This window comes from Paramisgurnus dabryanus, chromosome 11 (assembly GCF_030506205.2).
Source record: "Paramisgurnus dabryanus chromosome 11, PD_genome_1.1, whole genome shotgun sequence".
Lineage (NCBI taxonomy): Eukaryota > Metazoa > Chordata > Actinopteri > Cypriniformes > Cobitidae > Paramisgurnus > Paramisgurnus dabryanus.
The window spans coordinates 7,063,147-7,079,483 of record NC_133347.1 but is presented as its reverse complement, the minus strand read 5'-3'; positions in this window follow the sequence as shown (position 1 = coordinate 7,079,483).

Here is a 16,337-nt window from a genome sequence, read left to right as displayed (position 1 = left end):
GTCCATCTATCTTTACTTTTGTCCCTCTATCTGTACTTCTGTTCGTTTATTTGTACTTTTGTCCGTCTATCTGTACTTTTGTCTGTCCTTCTGTCCATCTATCTGTACTTCTGTCCGTCAATTTGTCCATCTGTCCGTCTATCTGTACTTCTGTCCATCGATTAGTCCTTTTGTCCATTGATCTGTTCTTCCTTCTGTCAGTCTATCTGTACTTTTGTCCGTCTATCTGTACTTCTGTCCGTCCTTCTGTCTGTCGATTTGTCCTTCTGCCGCCGATCTGTCCTTCTGTCCGTCAATCTGTCCGTCTATCTGTCCTTCTGTCCGTTGATCAGTTCTTTTGTCCATTGATCTGTTCTTCCTTCTGTCCGTCTATCTGTACTTTTGTCCGTCTATCTGTACTTCTGTCCGTCCTTCTGTCTGTAGATTTGTCCTTCTGCCGTCGATCTGTCCTTCTGTCCGTCAATCTGTCCGTCTATCTGTCCTTCTGTCCGTTGATCAGTTCTTTTGTCCATTGATCTGTTCTTCATTCTGTCCGTCTATCTGTACTTTTGTCCGTCTATCTGTACTTCTGTCCGTCCTTCTGTCTGTCGATTTGTCCTTCTACCGTCGATCTGTCCTTCTGTCCGTCAATCTGTCCGTCTATCTGTCCTTCTGTCCGTTGATCAGTTCTTTTGTCCATTGATCTGTTCTTCCTTCTGTCCATCTATCTGTACTTTTGTTCGTCCTTCTGTCCGTCTATCTGTACTTCTGTCCATCCTTCTGTCCGTCGATTTGTCCTTCTGTCCATCGATTTATCCTTCTGTCCATCGATCTGTCCTTCTGTCCGTATGTCTGTCCTTCTGTCCAACTATTTATCTATTTATCCATCTTCCAATACAGAGTAGTGCTAGTTTCTTAAGAGAAGTTTAGGAAAAACAAATTTGTCAGATTACTTCTGAAATCGTGATACAGCAGAAATACAGTAAGATAATAAAATCTCTTCACATTGCAGTGATGTGTTCAATTATTACACAAAAGAATCATGCAATAGTGTGAAACGTTATACAGAATTTGTTTTGTGTTATTGTGGTTATTGTGAACGTCTTTCCCTCGGGCTCACTGCTGTGTGCTTTAGCTGTTGTGGTTAAGTCAACCTGGAGGGCTGAACTATCAGTAGATGAGGCGAATGAAGATGTGGACTGGGGTCCTCAGGGAATACAACAGCAGGTGTCTGCTGCTCTGCCTGTGTTTAATTACCGTGTCCCCTACAATTTAAACTCAGCTTGTTTTGTTCACATTAGGTTTCTGTTACACTGGCTTCAATTGATACTGCTAGTTTAGTAAAATGTGTTATAAATCATGTGGACTGGGATGTTTATTAAAAAATGCCTTGGGTCACAGCTTAGGAAACATGCAGACTCAGACCTGTTGCTTTAAAAGTTGTTACCCAGAAGGTAGTGTTGCCGGGTCCAGTTATTGCATATTTTTCTCACATAATAAAACACTTTAAGAAGTAAATAAAGTGAGAAGTTGCAGGTTAGGCCTTTTTTGTCTTAATTACAAAACATTTGAATTCATTTATTTTATTTTAGGCTTGTTTTTGTTTGTTTTACATAAAAGGATCAGTACCAGAGGGACACTTTATCGCTCTGATGTTATGCTTTCAAAGTTCACTTTAATCTTTATGTTATGTATAAATATTTAGGTATTAAATTTGTTTTGCTGTAGATGTTTCTCCAAATGTCAAAGAAACTATGAAAGAAGAATTAATAATAATTTGCTAAATGTCAATTTGATAAGAATCCTTTGTGTTTATACTGACATCTCTGACTTTTCATTGCAGATTTCAATATCTTTAATTAAAATTAAGTTTGTGACATTGTTGAAATTAAGGAGCAACATCTGAGAAGCAGGTGACCACATTTAATCTCACTGGTATATTGGAAAAACACTTTTATTAAAGATCTCTATTGTTTAGTTTGATAGTTATTTCCTATGGGGAAATATACATGAATAATTTAACAGTGAGTTTTGATATGAGTTTTGAAAACACTGAGGTGGCAATACACCTGAGTCACTTTGCAGGTTAATATGAGAGCAGAATATAGTCTCACTTAGGCTTATTGGGCGTGTTGCCGGCCTGCTAGCCAGCAGTAGGTTTTTGTCACAGAGCCAATGCTAGATGTGAAGTGTATGCGGCAAACAAGCTAAATAAGATTTACCTCACCCGTGATGGAGGTCTGCGGAATATCGATTGAGATGTATTGGTTGTTAGGTCAAATGTAAGAGATATCTCAACGGTTTACTTCTAGCTCTTATCCAGAATTTTGATTGGCCCTTGAGTGTGCGCTTCTCAAATGGCTCTATTTGGCAAATCAATATGGCTGATGACTGAAATCATTCCTGCATGCATGTTCATGAATTATTCAAACTTGATTCTCTGAAGAGGTAAACAAAGAGCCGTTTCACTTGATGAAGAGTCATCCTAAATGACCTAAACAAAATATTGTCACTGTTCTGTTCCAGGCTTTTATTGGCAATGTAGTTATAGCTGTGCCAGTATCTTCATTTTTTTTCATTACAAGAAGGCAAAAAATATATAAAAAATGTTTACATAGATAAACCAAATACTGTCTATCTGTCTATTATCTGTATATCTGTCTGTCTATTAATGTATCTGTCTGTCTGTATTTTTATCTGTCTATATGGCTGTCTATTATCTGTTTATCTGTCTACTTATGTATCTGTCTGTTTGCCTGTCTGTCTTTTTATCTGTCTATCTATCTATATAGCTGTCTATTATCTGTATATCTAACTCTCTGTCTGTCTGTCTGTCTAGTTATGTATCCATCTGTCTACCTGTCTGTCTTTTTATCTGTCTATCTATCTATATGGCTGTCTATTATATGTATGTCTATCTGTTTGTCTGTCTAATTATATATATGTGTGTCTATCTATTTATCTGTATATACATCTGTCTATCTGTATGTCTGTCTATATGTATCTGTTTGTCTGCCTGTCTGTTTATTTATCTGTCTATCTATCCATATGTATGTCTATTTATCTGTATATCCATATGTCTGTCTGTCTGTCTATGTATTTATATCTCTGTTTGTTTGTCTGTCTTTCTATTTATATGTCTGTCTAACTATTTATCTATCTATCTATCTATCTATCTGTCTGTCTGTCTGTCTGTCTGTCTGTCTGTCTGTCTGTCTGTCTGTCTGTCTGTCTGTCTGTCTGTCTATTTGTTCGTCTACTCTATCTATCTATCTATCTATCTATCTATCTATCTATCTATCTATCTATCTATCTATCTATCTATCTATCTATCTATCTGTTTATTTTTTGTTTATTTTACTTTCTATGTAATCTGTCTGTATGTCTGTCTGTCTTTCTACTCATCTGTATATCTATCTTTCTGTCTGTCTGTCTGTCTGTCTATGTATGTATCTATGTCTGTCTGTCTGTCTATCTGTCTGTCTATTTGTCCGTCTACTGTAACTATCTATCTGTTTAATTTTGTTTGTTTGTCTTTTTATGTAATCTGTCTTTATGTCTGTCTTTCTATTTATCTGTCTGTATGTCTGTCTATGTACGTATGTATCTGTCTGTCTGTCTATTTATCTATCTGTCTGTCTGTCTGTCCGTCCGTCCATCTATTTGTCCGTCTACTGTAATTATCTATCTGTTTATTTTTTGTTTATTTGTCTTTCTATGTAATCTGTCTGTATGTCTGTCTGTCTTTCTATTTATCTGTATATTTATCTGTCTGTCTATGTATGTATCTGTCTGTCTGTCAGTCTGTCTATTTATCTGTCTATATGTCTGTTTTTTGTCTGTCTATTTTTGTCTTTTTAAGTGTCTGTCTGTCTATGTGTTTGTCTGTATGTCTTGTCTATCTATTCGTTTGTCTGTCTGTCTGTCTGTCTGTCTGTCCGTCCGTTCGTCCGCCTGTCTGTCTGTCTATTTGTCCGTCTACTGTATCTATCTATCTGTTTATTTTTTGTTTATTTGTATTTCTATGTAATCTGTCTGTATGTCTGTCTGCCTTTCTATTTATCTGTATATTTATCTGTCTGTCTATGTATGTATCTGTCTGTCTGTCTATTTATCTGTTTATTTGTCTTTCTATGTATCTGTCTTTCTGTATTATCTATCTATCTTTTTATTTTTTTATGTGTCTGTCTGTCTTTCTACCTATGTATCTATCTGTCTGTCTGTTTGTCTGTCTGGCTGTCTGCCTTGCTGTCTATCTATGTGTCTGTCTGCCTGGCTGGCAACACTCTAAAAACAAACGGTACTATATAGCACCAAAAGTGGTTCTTTGCTCGTAATCATAGAAGAACCATTTTTAGTGCCATACAGTATAGCACCGGTGAAGCACCAGTGAAGCACCTGTGTAGAACCATATACTGCTATGTAGAACCATATGTGGTGCTATAGTGGTGCTATATGGCCCCTATATGGTTCTACACAGGTGCTTCACCGGTGCTATATGGCACAAAAAAATGGTTCTTCTATGATTACGAGCAAAGAACCAATTTTGGTGCTGTATAGCACCGTTTGTTTTTAGAGTGTATCTATGTGTCTTTCTGTCTATCTATTTGTCTGTCTGTCTATTTATCTGTCTATCTGTTTGTTTATTTGTCTGTCTATGTTTGTCTTTTCAAGTGTCTGTCTGTCTATGTGTCTATATATTTGTCTCTCTATTTAGCTGTCTTTCTGTTTGTTTATTTGTCTTTCTATGTATCTGTCTGTCTGTCTATGTTGATGTTTCTTATACAGAAGCTCAGATTTCATGGTCTTCAGGCGTTGTAGAGTCTATGTTGTATCGAAAAAGAATTTGCCATGAAAAACATTATGTTGAATAATACTCCATAAGAAAAAATGACTAATTTTCCATTGTGGTCACATACTTCAAGACGTCATCATGCACTTTGGCAAATGTTCTAAAGGAATGAAATACCTAAATGCAAAGTGTTTTAAGCCGAACACATCATCATAGTTTCCTTTTACCTGCACTTGCTTTTACACCCGGCTGACCTCATTGATGTATTGTTATTAACTGCAAGCTTTTTGTAGTAGTCTAGTAGCCAACTAGGTGAACCCGGAAATGTTCAGTACACCAAAGTTTTATTGCAGAAATGTGAAGTATGGGTCCCCAGCATACAGAAACTGCCGGATGCTAATTTGCATATGTTGAGCAATTTGCATAATTTGCATAATTAGCAATATTAGCTTAATCGTCCATTTTGACCACATATTTTGCACTAAATGGCCAATTTCTACAATATGTGAGTGGTTTTTGAGGTTTTAGATGATGCTGATTTCATTTCTGGCATTTTCAGATTTTAAAGAGCTAATTTTATTACAAATTTTGATTTATTTATTCATATTTTTATTACTTTCAGTCATGATTTTAGGTTATTTTATGGTAAATACTAGCCTGGTTAGCCAGACCTACATCAAGATGTAAGGTCTGGCAACTCTTCACACAAACGGCTCAATGCAAGGGGCGGGATATAAGGTTGTCCCTCAAAATGCCTCTGCACGCAATAGGATAGCGCTATGACCAATCAGAGCAACGAAGAAGGTGACGTAGTTACCGTAACCAGTCGGCAAAACTCCAAACACATCTTTCTTGCTTAAAAAAGACTTCAGTAGGGTTATTTGCTCTTCTCTCAAAGAAAAACATAAGTCTAAGTCCTCCAGAGTCGCGGCCAAAGCCGCTTCAAAAGAAAGCTGTTCGCCAGCAGCAGCAGCCATTCTTTGTTTTCAAGTAGGAACCGTTGCAGCTCTGTCGTCATCATGTTAAGCCCGCCCCACAGACGCTACACACGATGTGATTGGCCTGACCAAATTTTGGTTTTTGGAGCTGTTAAGTGTATTGTGAGTGCCTAGACTAAACCCTGGCAGCAAATATATTTTGCAGCCGCTAGGGTGCGTCTAGATTTCTAGGCTAGGTAAATACAATAATCTAACATTTCAGAATCATGAGTGCACTTATAAATGTTGATTCATTGTTTACAGGGTATAGTGAGGCTGAATCCCCTCCTGACACTTTTGAAGATTCAAAATAGCTTTTTGGAAAAACAATGAATCTTTGTTAGGCTGAATGTTATGCATTTCTGGATGAAAAAGCAATGCGGGTATTTGACATAACTTGGATCCTGGAACTGTATGATACATAGTAATCGGGTAAACTGAAACTTCGCCAGACGCAAGAGTTAAAACTGAGTCTGGGCAACCCGGGTCAGCTCGCCAAACGCAAGGCTAACCAAGAGGGCTTCACCTCTGCACCAAGGCAAACATGTAAATATGCCATACAAGACAGGCCCCGCAAGTCACTAGGGCCATTCCAGAATGGCAGATGTGCTTTCCAGGTTGGTCCGCAAGTCGCAAAATCAAATGAGGACCCAGTTAAAACTCCGCCAAACGGAAGAGTTAAAACTGAGTCTGGGCAACCCGGGTCAGCCCGCCAGACGGAAGGCTAACCAAGAGGGCCTTACCTCCGCACCACACAAAGCACACACTGGCTAACACCTTCAGGCAAACTGCTATGCCTCACAATTAATAAAAAGGCAGCCTCATCATCTTCACTATTCTCTTCTGTTCTGTCATCATCTTCTCCAGACCCTTCATCTCTTTCTTTGTGTTCTTGGTGTTGTGTAAGTATGCAGTATATACCATCATTGCCTTTGCAGGAACAATAACTGGTACAGCCCAGACCTGCAGCTACACAGCTGGACTTTGCTGATGTACAAGGTTTCAACACAGCTTTGAAACCACAGCTGACAACATCTAACAAAGCAGGAGGAGCAACTGGACTTGAATCCTGTGTGGGCATAAGCAGTTCCTCTCCTTCCTTTAGACCCATCTTCTTGTCCCATCCAAACAAGGTGATATCCACAACCGGTGGATCAGGCTGGTCAGCTGATTTTCATAGTAGCACCTGTAGGTGGGCACGTCTTCCATGAAGGCGCATATTATGTTCTGTAGGAGGTAGTGCTTTCACTGCTGGGGGCCTTTTGCGCTTTCGTGAAAATTTAATACGGGCTCCATCCAAGGTTACAGAGTTCCTCTGATTGTAAAGATATTTTAAAGTCGCTATTTTTGCCACTGCATGGTGCAAACAGACACTTCTTTCCTGACATTTCGACTTGATCAAAACGTTTCTCTTTGTTTTGAAAGTACTTAAAGGACAAGTTCGGTATTTTACACTTAAAGCCCTGTTTACAGATTGTTTATGATGAAATAGTGAAATAGCATCTTTTGCAGCGATTTTTGTGTGAGCATGTCAGTGAACACCCCTGACCACTCACTGAGTTTCACGTCTTTGTAAACGAAAGTTTAATGCATTTTAGAAAGGATTGTTCCAGTGCACCATTAAACCCATTGTAGAGGTGTGAGGTGAAACACAAACACCCAAAAATTCTCAGGGCAGCCGCATATGTCGAAATTTCAGCCAAAACCGTTCTATTTCATCATAAACAATCTGAAAACAGGGCTTTAAGTGTAAAATACCGAACTTGTCCTTTAAACCTAGATCCGAATGGTTAAATTAATACTACACGACAACTTGAGAAAGCAGCAAGAACACTGAATATCAAATGTTTTTAATCCATTCCTGATCAAATCACAAGAAGTCTGAATTTAAAAAAAAGAAGAATACAAATTTTTTTAATAATGGTAACTAATTTTTGAACACCAGATTCACTCACAAAATGGATCTGAATAGAAATTCACAATGTACTGAACAAAACTGTCATTATAACTCATTATAACCTTTTATCTTAATGTGAAAACATAAATATGATATAAGAATATAAAAAAATCTGCAAGGATAATTTCGACTTTAAAAATAGACTATGCTCCTTTGCTTCACAACATACTTATTGTATATACAACAGCTCACTGCAACAGCTTATTTGCATAAAAACATGACCAGACCTTAAGAAATGTAAACATATTGAGGTTATCAACATTCACATCAAAGAGCATGAGTTCTTGTGATTCTGAAATGTGAGAATATAGTGTTTACCATAAAAATAACCTAAAATTTTGTTCGGAATTAATAAAAAAGTGTCTAAATTAATCCAAATCTGTTATAGAATTACCATTTTGAAGTCTGAAAGTGGCAGAAATGAAATCAGAATCCTCTAAAACCTCTAAAACCACTTACATATTGTAGAAATTGGCCATACAGTGCAAAATATGTGACCAAAATGGACAATTAAGCTAATATTGCTAATTATGCTAATTATGCAAATTGCTCAACATATGCAAATTAGCATCCGGCAGTTTCTGTATGTTGGGGACCTATACTTCCCATTCATGCAATAAAACTTTGGTGTACTCAACATTTCCGGGTTCACAATGGGGCTCTATGGGCTGGCTACTAGACTATAGTATATGCACGTACAACATTTTATGATTATCTCTTTTACATTTAAAGCATTTATCGGAAGCTTTTGGCCCTAACACGTGTGAGAGAAACACTGCAGTCTTGTCGTGATGGGGAAGAATGCAATAGTCAACAAATGGTGTGCATCAATTTTAAAAGTCAAAACTGTATTTGCAATTATGAGAATGTCACAGAACGTTGGTAGGAAACAAGCTAGTTCACACATTAGCCATTAGCCTTTACAACCCCATAGATAAGTAAATACGAGAGAAAAGATAGTTAAGCTCAATTGCACATCAAATACAAATTGATGGAAAGCAGTGAACTACACTTTAACGTTGCGTGATAGAGTTAGTTACAGACTATTTGCCTGAATACAAAGGGCCTGAACTTGTTTGGTTTACCCAGAATGCACCATAATAGCACGTCAATAGACTTTGTTGTAAGTCCCTTATCCCCCCTTTTAGGAAATCTTCCATTGATTTGCATTAATAAATTGACTCTTGTGAATATGCTCTATTTAAGATCAGAAACATGAATCTTTTTAGATTATGTAGTTCCCATGCACTTTGTTTTTTGGATTTTCCAGACCAGATCTACTGCCGTTATATCATTTTTACACACAACACGCTGGGTTGTTTTCAAATGATGGCTGGTTAAAATATTGATAAACCCAACTGTTGGGTTAAAATAACCTAGAAAATATTAATATTTGACCCAGCTATGAATAAAAACAATACAGCATTTTGTTGGTTTTCACAATATTTTGCCTAACCGTGGGTTGAAATAACCATTATTTTTTTAAGTATAATAAACAATTTGTACTACATAAAGAAACAGTGAAAATGCTTGAATTATCTTCATATATAATTTACTCAGTATCATAAGTCACTTTTGATATATATTTTTGGACAAGAAGATGGGAAAATAAAAAGTAATGCACTGATACACTGTCAGAAAATAAGCTAAAAATGGTCCCTAGCAGTCATTGGGGCGGTACTCTTTCAAAAAGTACACCTTTTGGATCTCAGAGGTACATATTGGTACAAAATTGTGTATATTAGTCCTTTAAGGTACATATTGGTACCAAATTTATACATATCTGTACCTAAATGGTAGGACCTTTTTAATGGGTACTGCCCCAGTGACTGCTTGGGACAATTTTTTTTTCGAAGTGTTCCAAGTTCAAGTCAAAAGCACCATGAAACACAACATTTTTCTTTAGACATTTATAGGAGACAAACATCTTAAATGCACTATGAGGATCAGGATATTTTTTACTGTTTAGTGCCATTAGTCTCTGAATTGAGTCTTATTGTCTTTCCAACTCACTTGTTATGCAATTATGTATGTCTTCATTGATTTTCCACATCATATCTTTTAGAAATTTTATTTATTGTGGTCATTTTATGGGAAATCAAAAATCTTTCATTCGAAAAGAATGATGCAATGGAGACTAAAGGTCAGTTCCAGATCGACACTTGTTTCTCAAGAGTAAAATCAAACTAATCATGGGTGCAAAAACATTTTACAATCATAAGGGTAAATAAATAATGACAGCTAGGGGTGTGACGAGACACTTAATCCACGAGACGAGACGAAACATGAGATTGGGTTCACGAGAACGAGACGAGACGATATTTTTACACTTTTTAAGAAACCCTCAATGATAAAATAAATGAATAAGAAACTGAAATCGCATAATTTTTTAAAATGTTTTAACTAATCAAGGACCGGCCCTAACAATTATTTTGCTAACTGATAATGAAGTAATGTGTTATTTTGGGGTAATAAAAATAGACCCAAGTGAGCAGTAGCCTTTAAAATTACATAATAACGAAGATGCAATAATAATTGGTTCAAATAAAGTATTAAAACCAAGTTACATTAAACAACATTAACAAACACATTACATTTGTGGCCTATAGATAAAAAGCATTATGTATGTATTGTAACAAATGCCTGCAGGGGGCGATAGTGGACTCGTCTCGCAGACGCTGTCTTCACTTTCACTTTAGAAGGAGAGAAACGCTTATTTTTAGCCAAACAATGGTTAAATCCATATTAATATTTAATATATGTCCATTTCTTTACACTAGAAATGATACAGACACTGTCATTTTTTTGAGCAAGAACATGCAGACATTAAATCATGTAAACTCTGTGTGAGGGTTTAATCTGCTGGACTTCACATCTGACACTGATCAACAGACAAACACAACGCGTCTCAGACTTCACACGAGCTCCCAAACGAACATTATTAGAAACCCAAACAAAAAAGCAAACGAAGTAAAAGACAAATATAATGCATGCACTGTAAAAGGGTCAAACAGAAAGCTGCATCCTCCGGAGGTCGCATATGCAGGCTGCATACTTCATCAAGATTTATTTCAGATCATTAACTGAGCATTACATTTGCAAGTCGTGAGCATATTACAACAAATTGCGATTAACTAAATAATTAGTAAACTTTATAATTGTTAATAGTCTCTAATAAGACAGTAATGAAGAAAATGCAGTTTAAAAATGCGACCTCCGAAGGATGCAGTCTTTTATTTGAGAAATGGCCAGCACCTCCACAAGAAATCTCGCGAGACACATGTAATCTCGAGAAACACATTTAATCTCGTCACACCCCTAATGACAGCTTTTTCTGTGCAGTTGTAAATTTCCATTGTATATTCCAAGTATTTTTGTCAGTAATCTTTATTGCCAGCTTTGTTGTCACCAGCAAAATGCATTTTCACAATGGTCTTAAAAGTGGCAACTCTGTCTACTCTGAAGACATGAACAGTTCATCCTAAAAGCCCAACTTCTTTGGTCAAATATCCCCCTCGTGGGAAAGGCACTTACTAATGGACCACTTGAAGACCACCGCTGAGAGAGACATGCGCGAGAACGCCCGTTGTGCAACACCCGTGCATGCGCACTCCTTCCAGGTCTTCCCCTGGAGACGGCCCAACCGCTGGGCGCGCCATGTGGCTGATTGTCAACCTGCACTCTCCAAACTTTCTCCCCATCACGTAGCTGCAGGAAGCCATGAAATGCTTCCAATCCAAGCAGATTAATCCCAGATAAAGTCTCCACGACAAGAGCTCTCCGAGGGACACTCGCCGTTCCATTTGCAGCTGTATTATTCCAGGACCCGTAGCATCTGCGTGACTGTTCCAGCGACGCATTTCTTTCGTTTTGCATGCTTGCTTCCCACTGGCACAAATACATGAACAGATTTTAGTCTGATAAACAGGGTTTTGGTTCCACTGACTGCTTATGTATGAATTGCACTTAATCAGCTCCTGTGTTCAAATATCTGTTCTGGCTGCCAAGCATTGGGTCTGCTTAAACAGTCATTGTGTTGATGATAAGAATAATAGTGTCATTAGTATTTATTTGCTGGATATAATCAACTTGTTATTGTGTAGTTCGGTTCGGCCATAGCAAAATACTTTTACAGTATATTTGGAGACATAAAAGTGAATAATGTTGTGGTTTTATTTATATCAGTGTTTGGAGTATTGGCTGTCTGGCTGTCTTTTTGTTAAGTATTTTAATGTTTTATTTTCTGTTCATCCTGTAATAATCAGGTCTAATACCATATCAAATTGCTTTACATTAAAATTATAATTAAATATTTAAAGGCGCATTGTGTAACTTTTAACAGGATCTCTTGACAGAAATGCAATATAATATTCATAACTATAATTTCAATGTATAAAGACCTTACAAAATGAACTTGTTTTTATTACTTTAGAATGAACTGTTTTTATCTACATACACCGCGGGTCCCCTTGAATGAAAGTAGAATGAAATTTGAACTTGTTTTTATAAGTTATGTCAACTTATCACGCATAAAAACTTAAAAGGTTACACTTTACCTGAAGGGGTGTTCATAAGACTGACATGACACCTTCATAATTATGGCGATTTATATGGCGAATTGTTTTGTGTCGTTTTATTTATTGTTTTCTCATTTGTTTTCAGTTTTTTTACCATTGTTGCTTGGGTTTAGGGTTAGAACAACTTTTTGTTATTTAAAATGACATCCTAACCCAAACCCCATCTCTAACCCCAACTCCAAGCGACCATGGCTTAAATATAGACAAAAAATATAGAAACCTGTATATTAAATAACCTGCTTAAACAAATCTGAAATCTAATCTAATTTCTAAGCGCGCTTCCTAGTGCATTTTTTTTAAATAATGATTTAGCCTAATTTTAGGCAAAAATATCAGTCGATGGCTGTATCACATTTAATGCACAGTAAGAGAAAATGAAATCTCTCTCCATCCAGACAAATCTCTTTAGAGACCTCTCAACAACCAAATAATGTCTTGTTCTGAGTATACTCAGACTAGGCCTTCTCTGTTTTCAAATATCAACTATTTAGTAGAAGTACTTATACCTGTAGTCTCCAACATGGTGCCTTAAAATAAAATCCTGTGAAAAAGTGAAAATTGGATACAGAAGAGAATTTTTGCAACATAGCCCTAAGCCCCCTGGGTCAGCTACATCCATCTGATTCACGTGCTGTTAGCTAGGCACAGATTGCTGAAATATCAATATATTTATTTTCATACCTGTCATCTCTTACTGCAGGTGCCGAGTTTGACATTTAAAAGTGCAATAGGCAATTTGTTTGTTTGGTTGTCTGATACAGTACAACAGCGGTGCGATCTTTATACCAGTTTTCTTATGTGGATTCAGCTTCACACAAAGCAGATGTTTATGGATGCAGATGCATTATTATAAGAGCATCATTGTCATCCATTAATTGATTTATTATGCACTCTTATGTTTATGATAATTGAGGTGAAGTGAGTGATATTTGACTTGTTTGATTACAACATGGCCACCACCATTGCCAGCCTTATGCAAAATCAAAGAGCTGTTTCTTGGTCACTGATGGCTTTAGGGCCCTAAGTGCATGGTAGCGCATGGCACCGGTGCACTTAGGGCGTGTCTGAATCCACTATTGCGAGTCTAATGATGGGACAAAACATTATAATCATACACTGAAAAAACAACAATCCCCGTAACAATTTGCATGAACTTTTGCATGAATAAAATTTAGGGGAGAGTGGGGCACAACCTAACGCTTGTTGGTTTTGGCTCAATCATTCAAAAAATATTTGAGTTTGATTAATTATATTTTAACGTCCAAAAACACATTTTATTAACGCTTAAATCTTCTTAAAGTGATAAAAATTACTTGGTGCACAAACAATTTACCATAATTACTCATGTTCCCGGTCTTATATCTTATGTCTAATTTATAATTTTACCCCCTTCAGAGTTCTATTTTAGACTTTATTAACATTCCTGCTAGAAATGATAGGGCTTGCAAAGCAGTAAGTTAGGAGAATCATGTGTTACCTCTTAGGCATCGGTTAAGTGTTAATGAAATGCATCAGAGCTTCAGATGTTGTTTTGACACTCTGCATGCCTCTTGTTTACAGTCAGATGCACACAGGAATTGACACATAGTTATTTTGCGGGTTAAAGGTGGCTATAAAAGTTAAATATATGGGAAAAGAGATAAATCCAATCACAACTTAGCATGCAAATAAACGTAAGAAGGCCAGTCACAGTTCACGATGATGAGGTCATCGCTACGTCAGCTATTTTCTATTTTAAAAGCACTGATGCGGGCCTGCAAATTTCTATTTGTGCATCACACCATATTGAATAACCAGGAAAGGAAAGCTATTCAATTATAGACAGATAAATGTTTTCAGTCCTCTACAGTGACATCAAGCATCGCTCACCAGTAGCTCTACAAAGATGTCATGCTGTGTGTGCACGTATGTACACGCAAATCTGCCCGCGTGCTATTACAACACAACCCTTTTATGTCCGCTCTTTCATATTGTTGAGCACTAGAGCACAGACTCGGTCCATTATGGAAAAGCCTGTCATTATTTCGAGGTGCTCTGCGTAATGTTTTAGTATCACCCCTGATTTTCTCTCTTCCAGTTTCATTTTCTCACACACACAAAATGCTGAACCTCCTGCCGAAATGTCCAGTCCAGTTCATGATAAGTCTCCATCTGTGACACCATCTGCTTGTTTCCTCTCATTACCTGTGGGGGCTGAAAGACCACGACTCTGTGTGTTCTATCAACAGGTAAGTGACCTCAAATACACGAAAAGAAGATTAAAAATTGCATTAATCATGAATTATATATGAGGAGCTCAGATGCAAAAGCCGCTAAACGCCACTTCCGTCAAACATTTGAACTCTTGGCAAGTCTGCTTGCTTAATCCCACTCTTACGTCATTCAAAAATACCGGTTTGTTGGCAGAATCCATTAAGATAAGAGTCAGAGTCTGCTATACAAGCAGCGTTTAAAAAAAGTTGCCAGTCAGCCTTCCAGAAAATTTTCTTTTTAAAATATACACTCACCTAAAGGATTATTAGGAACACCTGTTCAATTTCTCATTAATGCAATTATCTAATCAACCAATCACATGGCAGTTGCTTCAATGCATTTAGGGGTGTGGTCCTGGTTCTCCTTAACTCCAAACTGAATGTCAGAATGGGAAAGAAAGGTGATTTAAGCAATTTTGAGCGTGGCATGGTTGTTGGTGCCAGACGGGCCGGTCTCAGTATTTCACAATCTGCTCAGTTACTGGGATTTTCTCGCACAACCATTTCTAGGGTTTACAAAGAATGGTGTGAATAGGGAAAAACATCCAGTATGCAGCAGTCCTGTGAGTGAAAATGCCTTGTTGATGCTAGAGGTCAGAAGAGAATGGGCTGACTGATTTAAGCTGATAGAAGAGCAACTTTGGCTGAAATAACCACTCGTTACAAACGAGGTATGCAGCAAAGCATTTGTGAAGCCACAACACGCACAACCTTGAGCCGGATGGGCTACAACAGCAGAAGACCCCACCGGGTACACTCATCTCCACTACAAATAGGAAAAAGAGGCTACAATTTGCACGAGCTTACCAAAATTGGCAGTTGAAAACTGGAAAAATGTTGCCTGGTCCGATGATTCTCGATTTCTGTTGAGACATTCAGAATTTGGTGTTAACAGAATGCACCATGTCACAAAGCGTGAATCATTTCAAATTGGTTTCTTGAACATGACGAAAAGTTCACTGTACTAAAATGGCCCCCACAGTCACCAGATCTCAACCCAAAAGAGCATCTTTGGGATGTGATGGAACGGGAGCTTCGTGCCCTGGATGTGCATCCCACAAATCTCCATCATCTGCAAGATGCTATCCTATCAATATGAGCCAACATTTCTAAAGAATGCCTTCAGCATCTTGTTTAATCAGTGCCACATAGAATTAAGGCAGTGAAGGCGAAAGTGGTCAAACACAGTATTAGTATGGTGTTCCTAATAATCCTTTAGGGGAGTGTATAACACATAATATATCAAATAAAAGAATAGACCCTCTTCTTTGAAACACACATTTGTTTTCTTTGTATCACCTCTCAAATATGCATAGTTCTTATTTATTTAATACCAATTTTTTAACAAAAAGCTAAGATAATTGCATTTTTGTAAAGGACTTTTATTAGAGATAAGATTCAGAGGGATGATCAAAACATAAATGGAGTCTTAACCTTTTTTTTTATCTGTGTATGCTTCAGTGTTTTATAAGTTGTCCCAATGCTGTGTTGTTTTAACCCAACTCCTGTGTTATTATACCCCATGGTTGCATAACATCAACCCAACATTGGGTCATAACATCAACCCAGCATGTGTTCTGTCCAACATTTACCGATTAGACATTTTATTTATATAATATATTTGTATTAATAAATGACACTGATTTGAAAGAAAAATAAAATGATCTAATTGTAATTACCAGATTGATTTATATAGGAAGTAAGCTTTTTCAGCACCCAATGGCTCAAAATGACAGGTCAGTGGTTGTTGATCCTGAGAGCTTTGTGTTTTTCTGAGTTTCATTGATATTCTTATTGTGTTTA